This window comes from Capra hircus, chromosome 20 (assembly GCF_001704415.2).
Source record: "Capra hircus breed San Clemente chromosome 20, ASM170441v1, whole genome shotgun sequence".
NCBI classification, from domain to species: domain Eukaryota; kingdom Metazoa; phylum Chordata; class Mammalia; order Artiodactyla; family Bovidae; genus Capra; species Capra hircus.
The window spans coordinates 34,754,260-34,769,695 of NC_030827.1; the positions used below are offsets into that span (position 1 = coordinate 34,754,260).

The 15,436-nt window shown below is 39.2% G+C and overlaps 1 pseudogene; it reads right to left on the reverse strand.

Moving 5' to 3' along the window:
* The window catches only part of LOC102188898, a 43,657-nt pseudogene continuing 33,201 nt past the window's right edge, over window positions 4,981-15,436 (reverse strand).

Below are 15,436 nucleotides of genomic sequence, written 5' to 3' on the forward strand. Positions count from 1 at the left end.
TTTATATTTCTCCCAGCAATCTTGATTCCAGCTTGTGCTTCATCCAGCCCAGCATTTCTCTTGATGTACTCTGCATATAAGTTAAATAAGCAGGGTGACAATATACAGCCTTGACGTACTCCTTTTCCTACCTGGAACCAGTCTGTTGTTCCATGTACAGTTCTAACTGTTGCTTCCTGACCTGCATACAGGTTTCTCAAGAGGCAGGTCAGGTGGTCTGGTATTCCCATCTCTTGAAGAATTTTCCACAGTTTATTGTGATCCACCCAGTCAAAGGCTTTGACATAGTCATACCTACAATTTTATAGTTTCATTATTTACAATTGGAGATTCATAAGTGATGTATTAGTTTACATTGTTTAGGTTTCCAAATGAAAAGCGATTAAAAAGTATTTCTTATTTAAAGGGGACTTTTTGGTGGCTCAGCAGTAAAGAATCCACCTGCCAATGCAGGAGACATGAGTTTGATCCCTAGATTGAGAAGATCCCCTGGAGAAAGAAATGGCAACCCACTCCAATATCCTTGCCTGGAGTGTCCCATGTGGGGTCTCAAAGAGTTGTGACAATTTACCACACTTGGAAAAAACCTAGACCATTCTTCTATGACATTTTCTCATTCATTTAAGTATTTACTCAATATCAGATAACTATATATAAATAAATTACAATGTATGTTTCTATCACTTCCCTATTTTGTTCTTCAGATGAGAGGATGCAACTTAGAGAGCTTTTTTCTTCCAAAATTGTAAACATATGGATCTTTCTTCAAATAGCCTTTATATCATATTTTAATATCTATAAGGCTCCACACTAGATATAAATGGGATAAAAGGTGGTATCTTCAAGTCTCTAGGAATCTGAAATGCACCATAGAAATGACAAAACACACACACAGAAATGTGAAGTCTAATGTGCAGATACAACTTCATACACAGAACAGACAAGCAGCATTTTGGAACTAGACCTTGCAGATCCAGCCAATTTCAATAGTCAGAGGTTGCATAAGGAAAATCATTCTAGTAGCAGATCCATGAGAAGTAATTTGGGGTCTGATGAAGACTGTTGGGCTAATGTGAAGTATTCATGTAAGGGGATTATTAAAGTTGGAAAAGGTTGAAAAAAATTAGTGGGGAGCCTTGGTTACTCAGTCAAGCGTCTGAATTTTGTTCACTGAAATTTGAGGAAACATCAGGTTTACATAGGGGACTCTAATGACCTGGCCATTCTGTACATTTTCTGTCTTTATCTCTTACCAGATTTCCTCTGTTCCAGCCACACTAGAAAAGTGAAGTCACTCAGTCGTGTCCAACTCTGCAACCCTGTGGACTGTAGCCCACCAGGCTCCTCTGTCCATGGGATTCTCCAGGCAAGAATACTGGAGTGGGTTGCCATTTCTGGCTCTTCAAATGCATCCAAGTTCTCCTGCCTTGCGGCCTTCGCACTTGCTGTTTAGGGCATCATTACCGTTGTGTTTTCTCCTGGGATCTTTTCTTAGCAGGATCCTTTACTTCACTGTTGTGCCTATTCACCATGCTCCTCAAACAAGGATGGATCAAAAATAACACTTTCCATACCAGCATTCTATACTTTTATGATTTTCTTTGGTTTTCTTCTTAACATTCATATTTCCTTCTCAGACAGGACACATACATTTTGTTGTTGTTTTACTTATCTGTCTCCCCTACTAGAAGGTGAAAAAGAAACTCATGCAGCGTGAACAGCACAACTCTACCTGTCATCTTTACTTCAGAGCGTGGAACGTAGGTGAAAAGTAAGCATATTCAACATGCATTATTTAAAGAATTAATAACATTTTAACTAAGTAATTAAATAAGCAAAGGAGAACTTCAGGAACATTGGTATGAATATGGGAATCTGTGACAATAATCTAGAAAAGAGGTAATAATTGACCAAGAATAAGCACCATGGGGATAGAGTGAAAGTGAAGTCGCTCAGTCATGTCTGACTCTTTGTGACCCTGTGGATGTAGCCCACCAGACTCCTCTGTCCATGGGATTCTCCAGGCAAGAATATTAGAGTGGGTTCCCATTTCCTTCCATGGGGATAAGGAGAAAAGAAATGGATGTAAAGCTTGATTTTCCTCCCTGGACTCAGAATCCTTATCTGTAAAGCAAGGATTGTTGAACTAAAATTATGAATACAATTTTTTCAGTATAGTAAAAATAATGCCTCCTCCAGGGCCAAATTTTAGGCAGGCTTACTGGCCATTACAAAAGAATCAGGTTCCCTAAATGTGGGTTCCCTCTCTTGCAACCCACCCCATTGCACATGCTGGCATCCCTTGGTCCTCCTCACTTTGCCCTGTAGGAAGCAAGGCTTGGGGAACTAAGCAAAAATTAGTACTCTGATTACTGCTATTACTGTGGTTAGTAAGTTGTCATTTGTCTGTAATCCAAGCTTCTCATGCCTTCTGTCAACATCCATGGAATCTATGAGTTTGCAAGTAGGGTAAAACCTCAAGTCCCCCAGGTGGCACAGTGGTAAGTAATCTGCTCGTCGATGCAGGAGATTCAAGAGACATGGGTTCAACTCCAGGGTTGGGTAGACCCCCTGGAGAAGTAAATGACAACCCACTCCAATATTCTTGCAGGGAAAATTACATGAATAGAGGAACCTGGTGGGCTACAGTCCATGGGGTCATGAAGAGCTGGAGACAACTGAACATGGGCACAGAACAAAACACCACGGTAAAGCCTCAGAGTCGTCAACGTTCTTGGTAGGTGCAAGATTCATTTTATAGACGTCAGTTATTTCAGTATACAAACAATTAGAAGACGAATTAATTAACAAGACATTTAAAATAACATGAAAAGCATAACAGAGTGATAAATTTAACAAAATATGTGTAAGACTTTTATGCCAAAAACTAGTGAAGCCTTATTGAGAGAAATCAAAGACCTAAAGAATGGAGGGAGATTCCATACTTGTAGATGTGACAGTTTTCTCCCCCACTCCCAACTCTATTATCTGAATCTGTGGAACAGGAGACAGAAACAGTCTATATCTTCCATGGAAGGTATCATCCCTCCCATCTTAGGGACAGCATCCTGATAAGACTGTCTATTAGCTGCTATTTCAGAGGCCCTAAGAAGAGCATGTCTGGTCACAGTAGCTCCCTCATCTTTCCAATGAATTCCTTTTCTCTTTTTATTAGCGGTAGTCAATTTCTAAAGAACACTATCTGGCATTTAAAAAAAAACTTAAGAATCAGGATTTGTTGGTACACTTCTTTTTTTAATTTTTAATTTTTTATAAAAGGACATTATTACTGAAGAACAAGAACCCCCAAACCTAGACCCAAAAGGGAGGATGAGCACAAGCCCAAATGACTGACCAAAGCCACCAGGTGTTTCTAAAAGTCCTATTATCGTCTATAAAATGGTGGTGGTCCCTGTCCAACTCATTTCATAGCAGCAGTGTTCACACTAAATCTCAGATATGCAAAAGTTTTGCAGAGAAACTCAAGTGGTATGATTAAAACAGCTGAAAACACCAGAGATGGAAATGAAAGACCCCAGGATTGTCCTAAGAGATTCATTTTGAAAAAGAAGAAATAGGAACTTCTAGAATTCTGCCTCCACCCTGCCATTCAATCACTCATGGGCAAGGACAGTGTGATCTTGTCAGGATCCTATGGGACAGTGCCTCTAATGCCTGGAATATGTTCCATCAGTTAGGGGTCATTTTTTCCCTTCCTTTCTGGCCTGCCCCTGACAGTATTCATTACATATAACCTCCCTTAGAATTTTTAAAAGGACAAAAATTAATCTAACTTCCAAAGGTGATTATGAAAAATATCAACTGGAAAAAGAACAGGCCTGGAATTCAAAAGAATATGGAATTTAGAAGACATCAAAGACAAAAATAAATCCAACTAAACAAGACCCAAGGAGTTCCTTTTATTCCCGTAGGCTTTCCCATTCCAACCCCATAAAAAATGTTTTGCACATGCAATAGCTAGCAAATAATGAAAGGATGCAAAGCTTCCAAAAATGAAAGATGCTCAGTTGAAGGAGGTTGATGACTGAGTCACATGAGCCCCTTCCTGGAGGAGCCCACTGTTTGCTCAGCCACAGCACCAGTTCAGCTCAGTGCCCCAGTTTTCTAGACCAGAGGCTGATAACAAGCCTCCCTGAGCATGTGATTGGCTGGAGTGACTGACTGGGAGGAAGAGAGCTTACTCACTCCCTCTGTACATCCTCCAGCCGCTTCACTATCAAATCCTGCTTCTGCTCCATAGAAGCACCTGATAGAACTGTTGCATTGTTGTGTTTTAACAGATGAGTTTATCCACCATGATTAGGTAGAAAATTCTAGGCACCTTATACTTGTAGGTTTCACCACGGGACATCAGCTTGCTGTTCAGGAAACAGCAATGGAGGAGCAGCTCTTCCTCACATGCATACAGGTCCAGGATGTGTTCCAAGTTGACTCAGACATAGAGGCCAGAGCCACAGTTGAGAAAGGGGATCTTCAAAACCTTCACTTGTTGATAATGCATCTGTGAGAGTTAGTGAGCAGATACACTTTTTCAATCTGTTTTCTGTCCTGGAGCAGCCAACATGGCTTGTCCTGGGTGATGCCAGAAATGCTGCAAAGCTCATGGCAGAGCCCCACCTCCTTGTTGTGGGTATACAGAGCACCTAAGCCAAAGCAAGAGATGCTGAAATCCTTATTGGTACTGACTGATTGATCGCATGGGTGTTGTTGAGGTCAGACAAGCTTTCCATGCCCGGAACATTTTCATGTTCATCCAACACAGACAGCATGTAAATTTCATCTATGATGACATGTAGGTTGTATCTCTTGGCAAATTCCAGGTATTCCTTCAGTGAATCTGGGAGTTGAAGTCATCCAGAGGATTCTGAGGATTAATTATGCTTATTCTCCATAAGCATAGCCTCAAGCAGAGCTTTCTCCAACTTGTACAAAATGAGCTGGAAAGCATGGATATTCACATCAGTGGACAAGCATCAGCTCAACTTTCACACACAGCTGGAAACTGAAGAGGAAACCACCACAGAAGGGAGTGAGGAGTCAGAAAGGCCTTAATTGGATCACACTAAACAGTGGCCAGCATGGAAAAGACAGAGCAACAACCGTTTAGAAAAACCAAGTTTTCTGGATCAAGGTCGGCACCTTCCTTGCAGTAGTATGTCAGGAATGGGGTAACTTCTTCCTCAGAGATGATCGCCCTCTCTAATTGGGATCTTGCAGTAAGATCTCCTCAGTGCAGTTCACATCACTCTGACTTAAGATTTCAGTCATCAGATCAGTACACAGCTTATGCTTATCAGTACCAGGGTTAATGAAGCCCAAAGTATTCTTGTCTTCCTGGTATTTGTCTTCATGGCAGCTCTTGTCATCCTAGAAGCTGGAGTGGTACAAGGCAGAGATGTCAATCTATGGTTGCATAGGTCAAGGCTGACAAATGAAGCTTCAAAATCTCTCAGTTGATGAACTAGGAGGCTAGGCTACCTGGATGATGGGCTCACTGCCCAACTCTGATATCACTCCTTGAGTCCTGGGAAGGGCAGCGCAGTTTGTTGGAGCTCCAGGCCACCCATGGCCCCAGATTGTAGGAGGTAGACCAGTTGACAGATTAAGTGGTCCAAGAGAGATTCCTGCTCCTGACTGGCCTGATTGTTCCTTTGCTCTTCCAGTGTCGGGTTCTGATTGCAAATGCTTGGGTATCAGCTGTATCCTTCAATGATCTACTGTAAATGCACCATCATCTCCATCAGCTGGCTATGAATGCTCTGGTTTCTGAGACCCTGGCCCCTCATTGGGCCACAAGGCATGTGGAAAGTGTCTGATCAGTGATTCATGCTCTGGGTATTTGCATTGGCCTCTGCAGGCTGGCTAGAACTTTTGCCTCTGTTTTCATTCATCTTTCTCTGGTCTAAGATCCTCATGCCTGATGAAATTATCCTGGACCATCAGGGCTTAGAGATCTCTCCAACACACTCATCTCACTAAGCTTGATTATCAATCTTTTTAATTATAATATGTAGGTATTTCATTGTAGTTTTTTAATTGGCATTTCCCTACCGACTAATGATGTTGTATATTTTCTCATGTGCACACTGGCCATTTGTATATTTTCTTAGGATAAATGTCTATTAAATATTCTTTGCCCACTTTTTAATTGAGTTATCTGTCCTTATAGTATTGGGTTGTCAGTGTTTTTTATATATTCTGGATACAGAATATGATTTGCAAATATCTTCTCCCATTCTGTAGGTTGTTTTTTTATTTTCTAGATTATATCATTTGCAGGACAAACTTTTTAATTTTGGTGAAGTCCAATTTAGCTGTTATTTTCTTTTATATCTTTGCTTTTGGTGTCATATGAAAGAAACCACTGTCTAAAATTAATGTCATGAAGGTTTACTCCTATGTTATCTTCTAAGAGTTTTCTAGATGTAGTTCCTATGTTTAAGTCTATGAATATTTTGAGTTCATTTTTGTATATGGTGTGAGGTAGATTCCTCAGTTTCACTCTTTCACATGTGAATATTTCATTGTCCCAGTGTCATTTTTTAAAAAGATTGTTCTTTCTTCCAGTGAATTATCTTAGTACATTTGTTAAAAATAAATGTGTCATTAATGTAATAGTTTACTTCTGGACTCTTAAATCTATTCCATTGATCTATATATCTACCCTTATGCCAGTACCACACTGTCTTGATTACTGTAGCTTTGTAATAAGTTTTCAAACCAGAAAGTATGAGTACTTTAACTTTGCTCTTTTTCAAGATTATTTTTTGCCACTTTCAGTTCATATCCATTACTTTAAGCTACCGAGAACACATTCTTCCAATTTGCTTGGTTTTAGACTTCTTTTAAATCCTTCCTCAAATGCCAGACCATTCTGCCCCTCTGTTTGCAAGCATGTTGCCACCTCTCCAAATTTTCACTTATGGTAGCCAACAATGAGTGCAAAGAGTAGCTGGAAATCAAGGACAGGATGGAAAATATGGACTTTTAAAACTAAATGACAGATTTAGGTCACCAGAAAGTCTTTGAATAGGATGTTGTGGGAACAAAGTGGCTGTCATGGTGAAAAAAATTAGATCATAAATTTTAGAATAAATTCCCAAAACAGGTCTCATGTTTTCCTCTTCTTTATGTGGACTGAGAAGATTGTATTGACTAAGTTAGTTCATTTTCTCAGATTCCTCCAAAATGAAATAAAGCTGTGCTGTTTCTCATGTTCTTATTGCAGACCCTGCCTGTTGGCCTTTTGTAGTTAGTGTTCTTGATATTCGTTATATCTGTTAGAAATTAAGCACTGCATTCCTTGATTATGCTCAAGGGAAAAAAGTTATCATTTAGAGATGCACAGATAATAAGAGGGTTAAAATAAACATGTCCACATATGAGGGTTTCTGAGAACACATGTCCATGTTTCAACACTTTACGTAGTCACATCAGACCCTGTTGTTTGGCTAAAGAAAGTTATTGCTCTCATTTTACAGAAGCATAACTGAAGTGCCAAGAGGTAAACTGAATTGCTTAGATGATTGAGCATGGCAGGGACAAAGCCAGTATGAAAGTGCAGTGTACCAGCCTCCTGGGGATGCTGTTAAGGGTTAAAATGTGTCCTCCAAAAGAATATGTTGAAGTCATAAGCCCTGGTACCGATGACCTTATCTAGAAAGAGGGTCTTAGTAGATGTTAAGTTGAAATCATTAGAATGAGCAAACCTGACTGGTATCACTCTGAGACGAGGAATGTCATGTGAAAACAGAGGCAAAGGCTGAAGCAATGACACTGCAAGCCAAAGAATGCCAAGGATTGATGGCATTCAGAAACTAGGAAGAGTCAGGGAAAGATTCTTTTCCCCTATAGATTTCAGGAGTCTGTCCCTGCCACCATCTGGATTTTGAACTTCTAACCTGTAGAAATTTGAGACAACAAATTTCTGTTGTTTGATGCCATCTAGTTTTAAACACTTTGTTATGGCATACCTAGAAAATTGATGCAGACAGTATTCATTCCTTGACACAGCACTTTATTTTTAAAATATTTTTTATGTGAACCAATTTTTAAAGTCTTTATTGATTTTTTTTTTACAATATTGCTTGTTTTATGTTTCGGCCACAAGGTATGTGGGATCCTAACTCACCAACCAAGGATCGAACCCACACCCCTTTCACTGAAAGGGGAAGTCTCAACCACTGGACCACCAGGGAAGTCTTGACATAGCACTTTATAACAGAAAGTCAGCCTTCTCAGAGCACCAGAGGGTGCTTCACAATTTAAGACCCATTCCCTACTATTTAAACACAATTCCGCTGCCCTAGGACTTCCCTGGTGGCTCAGATGGTAAAGCATCTGTCTACAATGCGGGAGACCTGGGTTCGATCCCTGGGTCAGGAAGATCCCCTGAAGAAGGAAATGGAAATCAACCCCAGTACTATTGCCTGGAGAAACCCATGGACAGAGGAGCCTGGTAGGCTACAATCCATGGGGTCTCAAAGAGTCAAACATGACTGAGCGGCTTCACTTTCACTTTCAGGACAAATTCAGTCTTGGACAATGACCCTGGTATAAAATATTCTTCCACTGATTGAATATGATCAGTGAAGAAAAGCTTCCTATTTCATGATTCAGAAGAATAGCCCCCCTGACTCCTTCTGCACAGCTCTGGTTGTTTAAATTTTCTTCCTCATAAACTAATTTGCCTTCCTCTCATATCTATCCATTAATACTAGCTCTGACTTCTGAAGGCACTTGGGATGACCCTAATTCCTCTTTCATATGCTAGGACTTTAAACATGTTCCCCACATCTTTTCTCCTAAGAATTTCAACTATTCCTCCTCGATCATGCTCCTAAAACCACTAACCATCCCTACTGGCAGGAAGTGAATCAATGTCCCTCTAAGTGTAGCATCAAGAACTGAACAGCAGATTTTCAGTGTCAACTCCTTACAATAGATGAAGCAGAGCCAGTTCTTCTGCTGTATAGACAATTATTCTGATACAGGCAAATATCACTAGTACAGTCCAAACTGCCTTTCAATGAGGTAAATCTAGACAAATGAAAGGACACTTTATTCCTGTTACCATCTTCATAGATTAGGGTTGGTGGAGGGGACAAATTTTGGAGTCCATCAACTTTTCCACGTGAAGATAGGGTTCCCTAAAAACTGTAGGGGCATGAGATGAGTGTCTACCCTATGAAATAAAAACCCAAAGTGTGATAGCCAGTTAGAAAGATGGGCCAAATAAAACAACATTAAGTTGAATATGGATAAATAAGAAACCATCACTTGGAATTTTAAAATTTAAACTTGCTATAGACTGAATTTGGTCCCCTGCCAAAAATATTAGATGTTGAAGCCCTAGCCACCATCCCATCCAATATAATCATATTTGGTGATAAGGCTTTTCAGTTCAGTCCAGTTCAGTTCTGTCACTCAGTCGTGTCCAACTCTTCGCGACCCCATGAATCGCAGCACGCCAGGCCTCTCTGTCCAGCACCATTTCCCAGAGTTCACTCAAACTCACGTCCATCAAGTAAATGCCATCCAGCCATCTCATCCTCTGTTCTCCCCCTTTTCTTCCTGCCCCCAATCCCTCCCAGCATCAGAGTTTTTTTCCAATGAGTTAACTCTTCACATGAGGTGGCCAAAGTACTGGAGTTTCAGCTTTAGCATCATTCCTTCCAAAGAACACCCAGGGCTGATCTCCTTTAGAATAGACTGGTTGGATCTCCTTGCAGTCCAAGGGACTCTCAAGCGTCTTCTCCAACACCACTGTTCAAAAGCATCAATTCTTTGGCACTCAGCTTTCTTCACAGTCCAACTCTCACATCCATACATGACCACTGGAAAAACCATAGCCTTGACTAGACAGACCTTTCTTTGCAAAGTAATGTCTCTGCTTTTCAATATGCTACCTAGGTTGGTCATAACTTTCCTTCCAAGGAGTAAACGTCTTTTAACTTCATGGCTACAGTCACCATCTGCAGTGGTTTTGGAGCCCCCCAAAAATAAAGTCTGACACTATTTCCACTGTTTCCCCATCTATTTCCCATGAAGTGATGGGACCAGATGCAATGATCTTCGTTTTCTGAATGTTGAGCTTTAAGCCAACTTTTTGCTCTCCTCCTTCACTTTCATCAAGAGGATTTTTAGTTCCTCTTCACTTTCTGCCATAAGGGTGGTGTCATCTCCATATCTGAGGTTATTGATATTTCTCCTGGCAATCTTGATTCCAGCTTGTGCTTCTTCCAGCCCAGGGTTTCTCACGATGTACTCTGCATATAAGTTAAACAAGCAGGGTGACAATATACAGCCTTGACGTACTCCTTTTCCTATTTGGAACCAGTCTGTTGTTTCATGTCCAGTTCTAACTGCTGCTTCCTGACCTGCGTACAGGTTTCTCAAGAGGCAGGTCAGGTGGTCTGGTATTCCCATCTCTTGAAGAATTTTCCACAGTTACTTGTGATCCACATAGTCAAAGGCTTTGGAATAGTCAATAAAGCAAAAATAGATGTTTTTCTGAAACTCTCTTGCTTTTTCCATGATCCAGCGGATGTTGGCAATTTGATCTCTGGTTCCTCTGCCTTTTCTAAAACCAGCTTGAACATCTGGAAGTTCACGGTTCATGTATTGCTGAAGCCTGGCTTGGAGAATTTTGAGCATTACTTTACTAGCGTGTGAGATGAGTGAAATTGTGTGGTAGTTTGAGCATTCTTTGGCATTGCCTTTCTTTGGAATTGGAATGAAAACTGACCTTTTCCAGTCCTGTGGCCACGGCTGAGTTTTCCAAATTTGCTGGCATATTGAGTGCAGCGCTTTCACAGCATCATCTTTCAGGATTTGAAATAGCTCAACTGGAATTCCATCACCTCCACTAGCTTTGTTTGTAGTGATGCTTCCTAAGGCCCACTTGACTTCACATTCTAGGATGTCTGGCTCTAGGTGAGTGATCACACCATCATGATTATCTTGGTCATGAAGATGTTTTTTGTACAGTTCTTCTATGTATTCTTGCCACCTCTTCTTAATATCTTCTGCTTCTGTTAGGTCCATACCATTTCTGTCCTTTATTGAGCCCATCTTTGCATGAAATGTTCCCCTGGTGTCTCTAATTTTCTTGAAGAGATCTCTAGTCTCTCCCATTCTGTTATTTTCCTCTATTTTTTTGCATTGATCGCTGAGGAAGGCTTTGTGATCTCTTCTTGCTATTCTTTGGAACTCTGCATTCAGATGTTTATATCTTTCCTTTTCTCCTTTGCTTTTTGCTTCTCTTCTTTTCACAGCTATTTGTAAGGCCTCCCCAGACAGCCATTTTGCCTTTTTGCATTTCTTTTCCATGGGAATGGTCCTGATCCCTGTCTCCTGTACAATGACATGAACCACAATCCATAGTTCATCAGGCACTCTCAGATCTAGTCCCTTAAATCTATTTCTCACTTCCACTGTATAATCATAAGGGATTTGATTTAGGTCACACCTGAATGGTCTAGTGGTTTTCCCTACTTTCTCCAATTTAAGTCTGAGTTTGGCAATAAGAAGCTCATGATCTGAGCCACAGTCAGCTCTCGGTCTTGTTTTAGCTGACTGTATAGAGCTTCTCCATCTTTGGCTGCAAAGAATATAATCAATCTAATTTCGGTGTTGACCATCTGGTGATGTCCACGTGTAGAGTCTTCTCTTGTGTTGTTGGAAGAGGGTATTTGCTATGACCAGTGCGTTCTCTTGGCAAAACTCTATTAGCCTTTGCCCTGCTTCATTCCATAAGGCTTTTAGGGGGTAATTACAATTAAATGAGTCATGAGGATTAGATCTTAATAGGATAGAATTGATGACTTTGTAAAAAGAAGAAAAGTACCCCTCTCTACTTCTACCTCTCTGTTTTCCCATCTGTATGTACAAAGGAAAGACCGTATGATGATATAGCAAGAAGGTGGCCATCTATAAAGCAGGAAGAGAGTTTTCATCAGGAACCAAGTTAACCAATACCTTAATCTTAGACATTTCAGCCTCTAGAACTGTAAGAATTAAATTTCTGTTATTTAAAGCCACCTAGACTATGGTACCTTGCTGTGTATGGCAGCCTGACATAAGACAATATTAATACAAGATGGAAAAGATGAATAGCAAATGTGGCAAAGACTCAATATGAATTGCAAAGGTGTTAAAGCGATTTCAAAAGACAATGTAGCCGAAGATTGTCCTAATACAGGTGTAACCCAAATGTGCATTTGGTACTTGTCTTTGTTAGATTTAAATGAAGTGTATTGAACTCTTATCTTCTAAGCTGCTGATGTCTAAATGCTTCCCTGGACTTCTGCACATTTCTAAAGCTGGTGAGCTCATGTTCCTACAGCCTTCTCAGCGCCCTAGCTTCTGCATTCATACGTCAGCCTCAACTTTCCCTTGAGAAAGTCAACAATTTCCAGCCTTTTAGTGCCACATCTCAAAGTTCACAAGCAGGGCCAGCTTCATGAGAGTGTAACCACTGCAGTCATCTGTGGTTCTGCATTCAGATGGGCCTGAGTTTAGTCCCCTGTTGTAACTGTCTTGAAATTTTTAATCATAAAACATTTTATGCAAAATACAAAACTAGCAAATGCATTCAAAAAATATTTCCCTTCTTTCTAAAGCATAGTGCTTCATGATTTTTAATCATTCACGGGCTCTGCAAAAATCAGAAAAGAATCAATTTGAGCAGTTGGGGAAAGGAGCATTACTGCTTACTAATATGACCTGGGCAAAGATTTTGAACATCTATAAACAACAACATCCTCATTACTTATGAAGGTTGAAAGAATAAAATAAAATATTTTATGTAAAACACAAAACTAGCAAATGCATTCAAATAACATCATTTACCTTCTTCCTAAAGCATAGTATTTCCTTGGCTGTTACCACCAACTCCTGAGATTAAATCAAATAACAAATATAAAATATGTTTCTAGAATTATATTTCTCTATGATAATTCTGACATTGGGCTGTGAAGCACTGTATTAGAAATCCTCTTTTTTTCATGTTAACCGAATACTTCATTAAAAAAACTCATTTAACAAGTAGCATGTGGGTTTACTTCAGTCATGGCTCAAATATTTCATGGCAAGATGTTGCCTACCCAAGAAAAACACAAGGAAGAAAGCCTTGGGGAACAGTAACAATAAAAACAAAAATAGAAAAACCCCATTCAGCTTCCAGTGAAAGCAGAAAGTGGGTTGTATATAGGAAATAACCAAAATGTTAGCATGGAAGACAATTAATGTACTTATATCAAATTACAATCCACTAAATTAATGCAGTTAAAATCAAAATATAGTTATTAAATGTTACAAGCAGTAAAAATATTTAAAATATTTATAGGTATAGGTTTACCATTTTGTCATAGCTAATCAAATAACTACAAAGAATGCTAAATGCAGAAAGGTTAGAAAAAAGCAAGAGGCATTATTAAAGTTTTAGAAGCAATAACTATGAGGGAAAGTTTCACATAAAATTCTATGCAATCTGGTTAAAAGGAAAAGATAGCTAAGCATTTATTAATAATTGCTGACAATTATGCAAATATATGTATACTTAAAAGAATTCTTACCATTCCTTTACTTTCCTCAAAATGTTAATAAAAGGATTTAATCAATGACAAAACCTTAAGCATAATAGTTTTTAAGCACCTGGGACATGCTGTGAAATTAGGCTTCCAATGAGTCTTTTTAAAAATGAGAAGCCAATTTGTTTCCTAGTGTTTATGCTTTTCTAGCTACAAGTCATGAGCTTGACTAATGATGACTACCAATACATTATATTCTCAAAACTAAAATCCTTTGGGAAAAAATGACCTACTCTTTGAAAAAAATTATATATAATCTGATCACTTATGTAACAAAATAGATAAAATGACATCTTCTTGTCAGTCCCTAGTAGAATTCTTTGATGGAGGGACACCCATTTGTTAAAACAATCAGTAGTAATCTTGGCAGTGGAGGGGAAGCGGGGTGGTGAGGGGCATTGCCATGCATGCAGTGACAAAGGGAGATAGGAATTTGTTGCTTCTGAGAAAGGATAAAGATGGGTGGATGGGGCAATGACAGCCTTGGCACCAACAGGAAATCCAACTGTGCACTCCTGCCCTTAATACATCACATCATCAGTACAGCTAAAATCTGATAGTGGAATTTTATTCAGCCTTAAAAAAGAGGAAAATCCTATCATTTGCAATGACATGGATAAACCTGAAGACTGTTATAGTAAGTGAAATAAGGCAGATAGTAAAAAGCAAATACCCCAGGCCATCAATTATATGAGGAATCTAAAAAAAAATAGTGTGAACTCATTGAAACAGAAGAGTGATTGCCAGGAGTTAGGAGGGGTGGGGGAAATAGGGCAAGGGTGATAAAAAGTACAAACTCTAAGCTATAAGGTGAAAAAGCTCTGAGGATCTAGTGTAAAATATGACGACTATAGTTAATAACTGTTTCTGTAAAACTGAAATTTGCTAAGAGGGTAGAACTTAAAGTTTCTCACAAACCAAAAATAAGATAAATGTAAGAGATTATGGATGGATTAACTAACCTAAGGGGATTATATGTATATCAAATCATAGCATTGTACATTTCAAATATTTTACAATTTTATCTGTCTGTTATACTAAAGTAAAAAAGGGAGGAAAATGCTTTCTTGGATTGGAGTAAATGGATGTCCTAAGAAAACAGTTGAAAGAAGCTAAGATTTGTAGTTAAGGTGCTATGAGGACTGACATATCCAGTGATAGACCAAGTGTAGAGCTGTGGATGGTTAGAGAGGCGTAGTCGAAGACAGGACGGGGGATTGTCTGTAGATTTAAAGATACTACTAAAGTCAACTAAATGTCTGTCTGTTTTGGCTAGCAATTCGAAACAACGTAAGAGATACAATACTCTTTCTTAGGGGGAAAAATGTTTTTTATTGCTCTAAGTTCTAAATTTAAAAAATTGTCCTTTTTATTGTTGAATAAGGAAGGTAAAAATTGACACATTTGTATTGCTTATCTTTTTAATGAGTATTGTGTTTTCAAAAGTGAAAGTCGCTCAGTCATGTCCGACTCTTTGCGACCCCATGTTTTACACAATTTGAAGAAATTCCAATTTAACATCAGCTCCCAAATATGCATACTTGGTGTCATATATTCATTTCAAGACTAAGAAATGAATACATGTTTCTTTAATTTTACAATCACTGTGGTGTTGTTGTTCATTTCAAATTTCTTTTTAATTGAAATAAAGTTTATGTACAATCAGTTCAGTTCAGTTCAGTTCAGTCACTCAGTCATGTCCAACTCTTTGCAACCTCATAGACTGCAGGCCTCCCTGTCCATCACAAACTCCTGGGGTGTACTCAAACTCATGTCCATTGAGTCAGTGATGCCATCCAACCATCTCATCCTCTGTCGTCCCC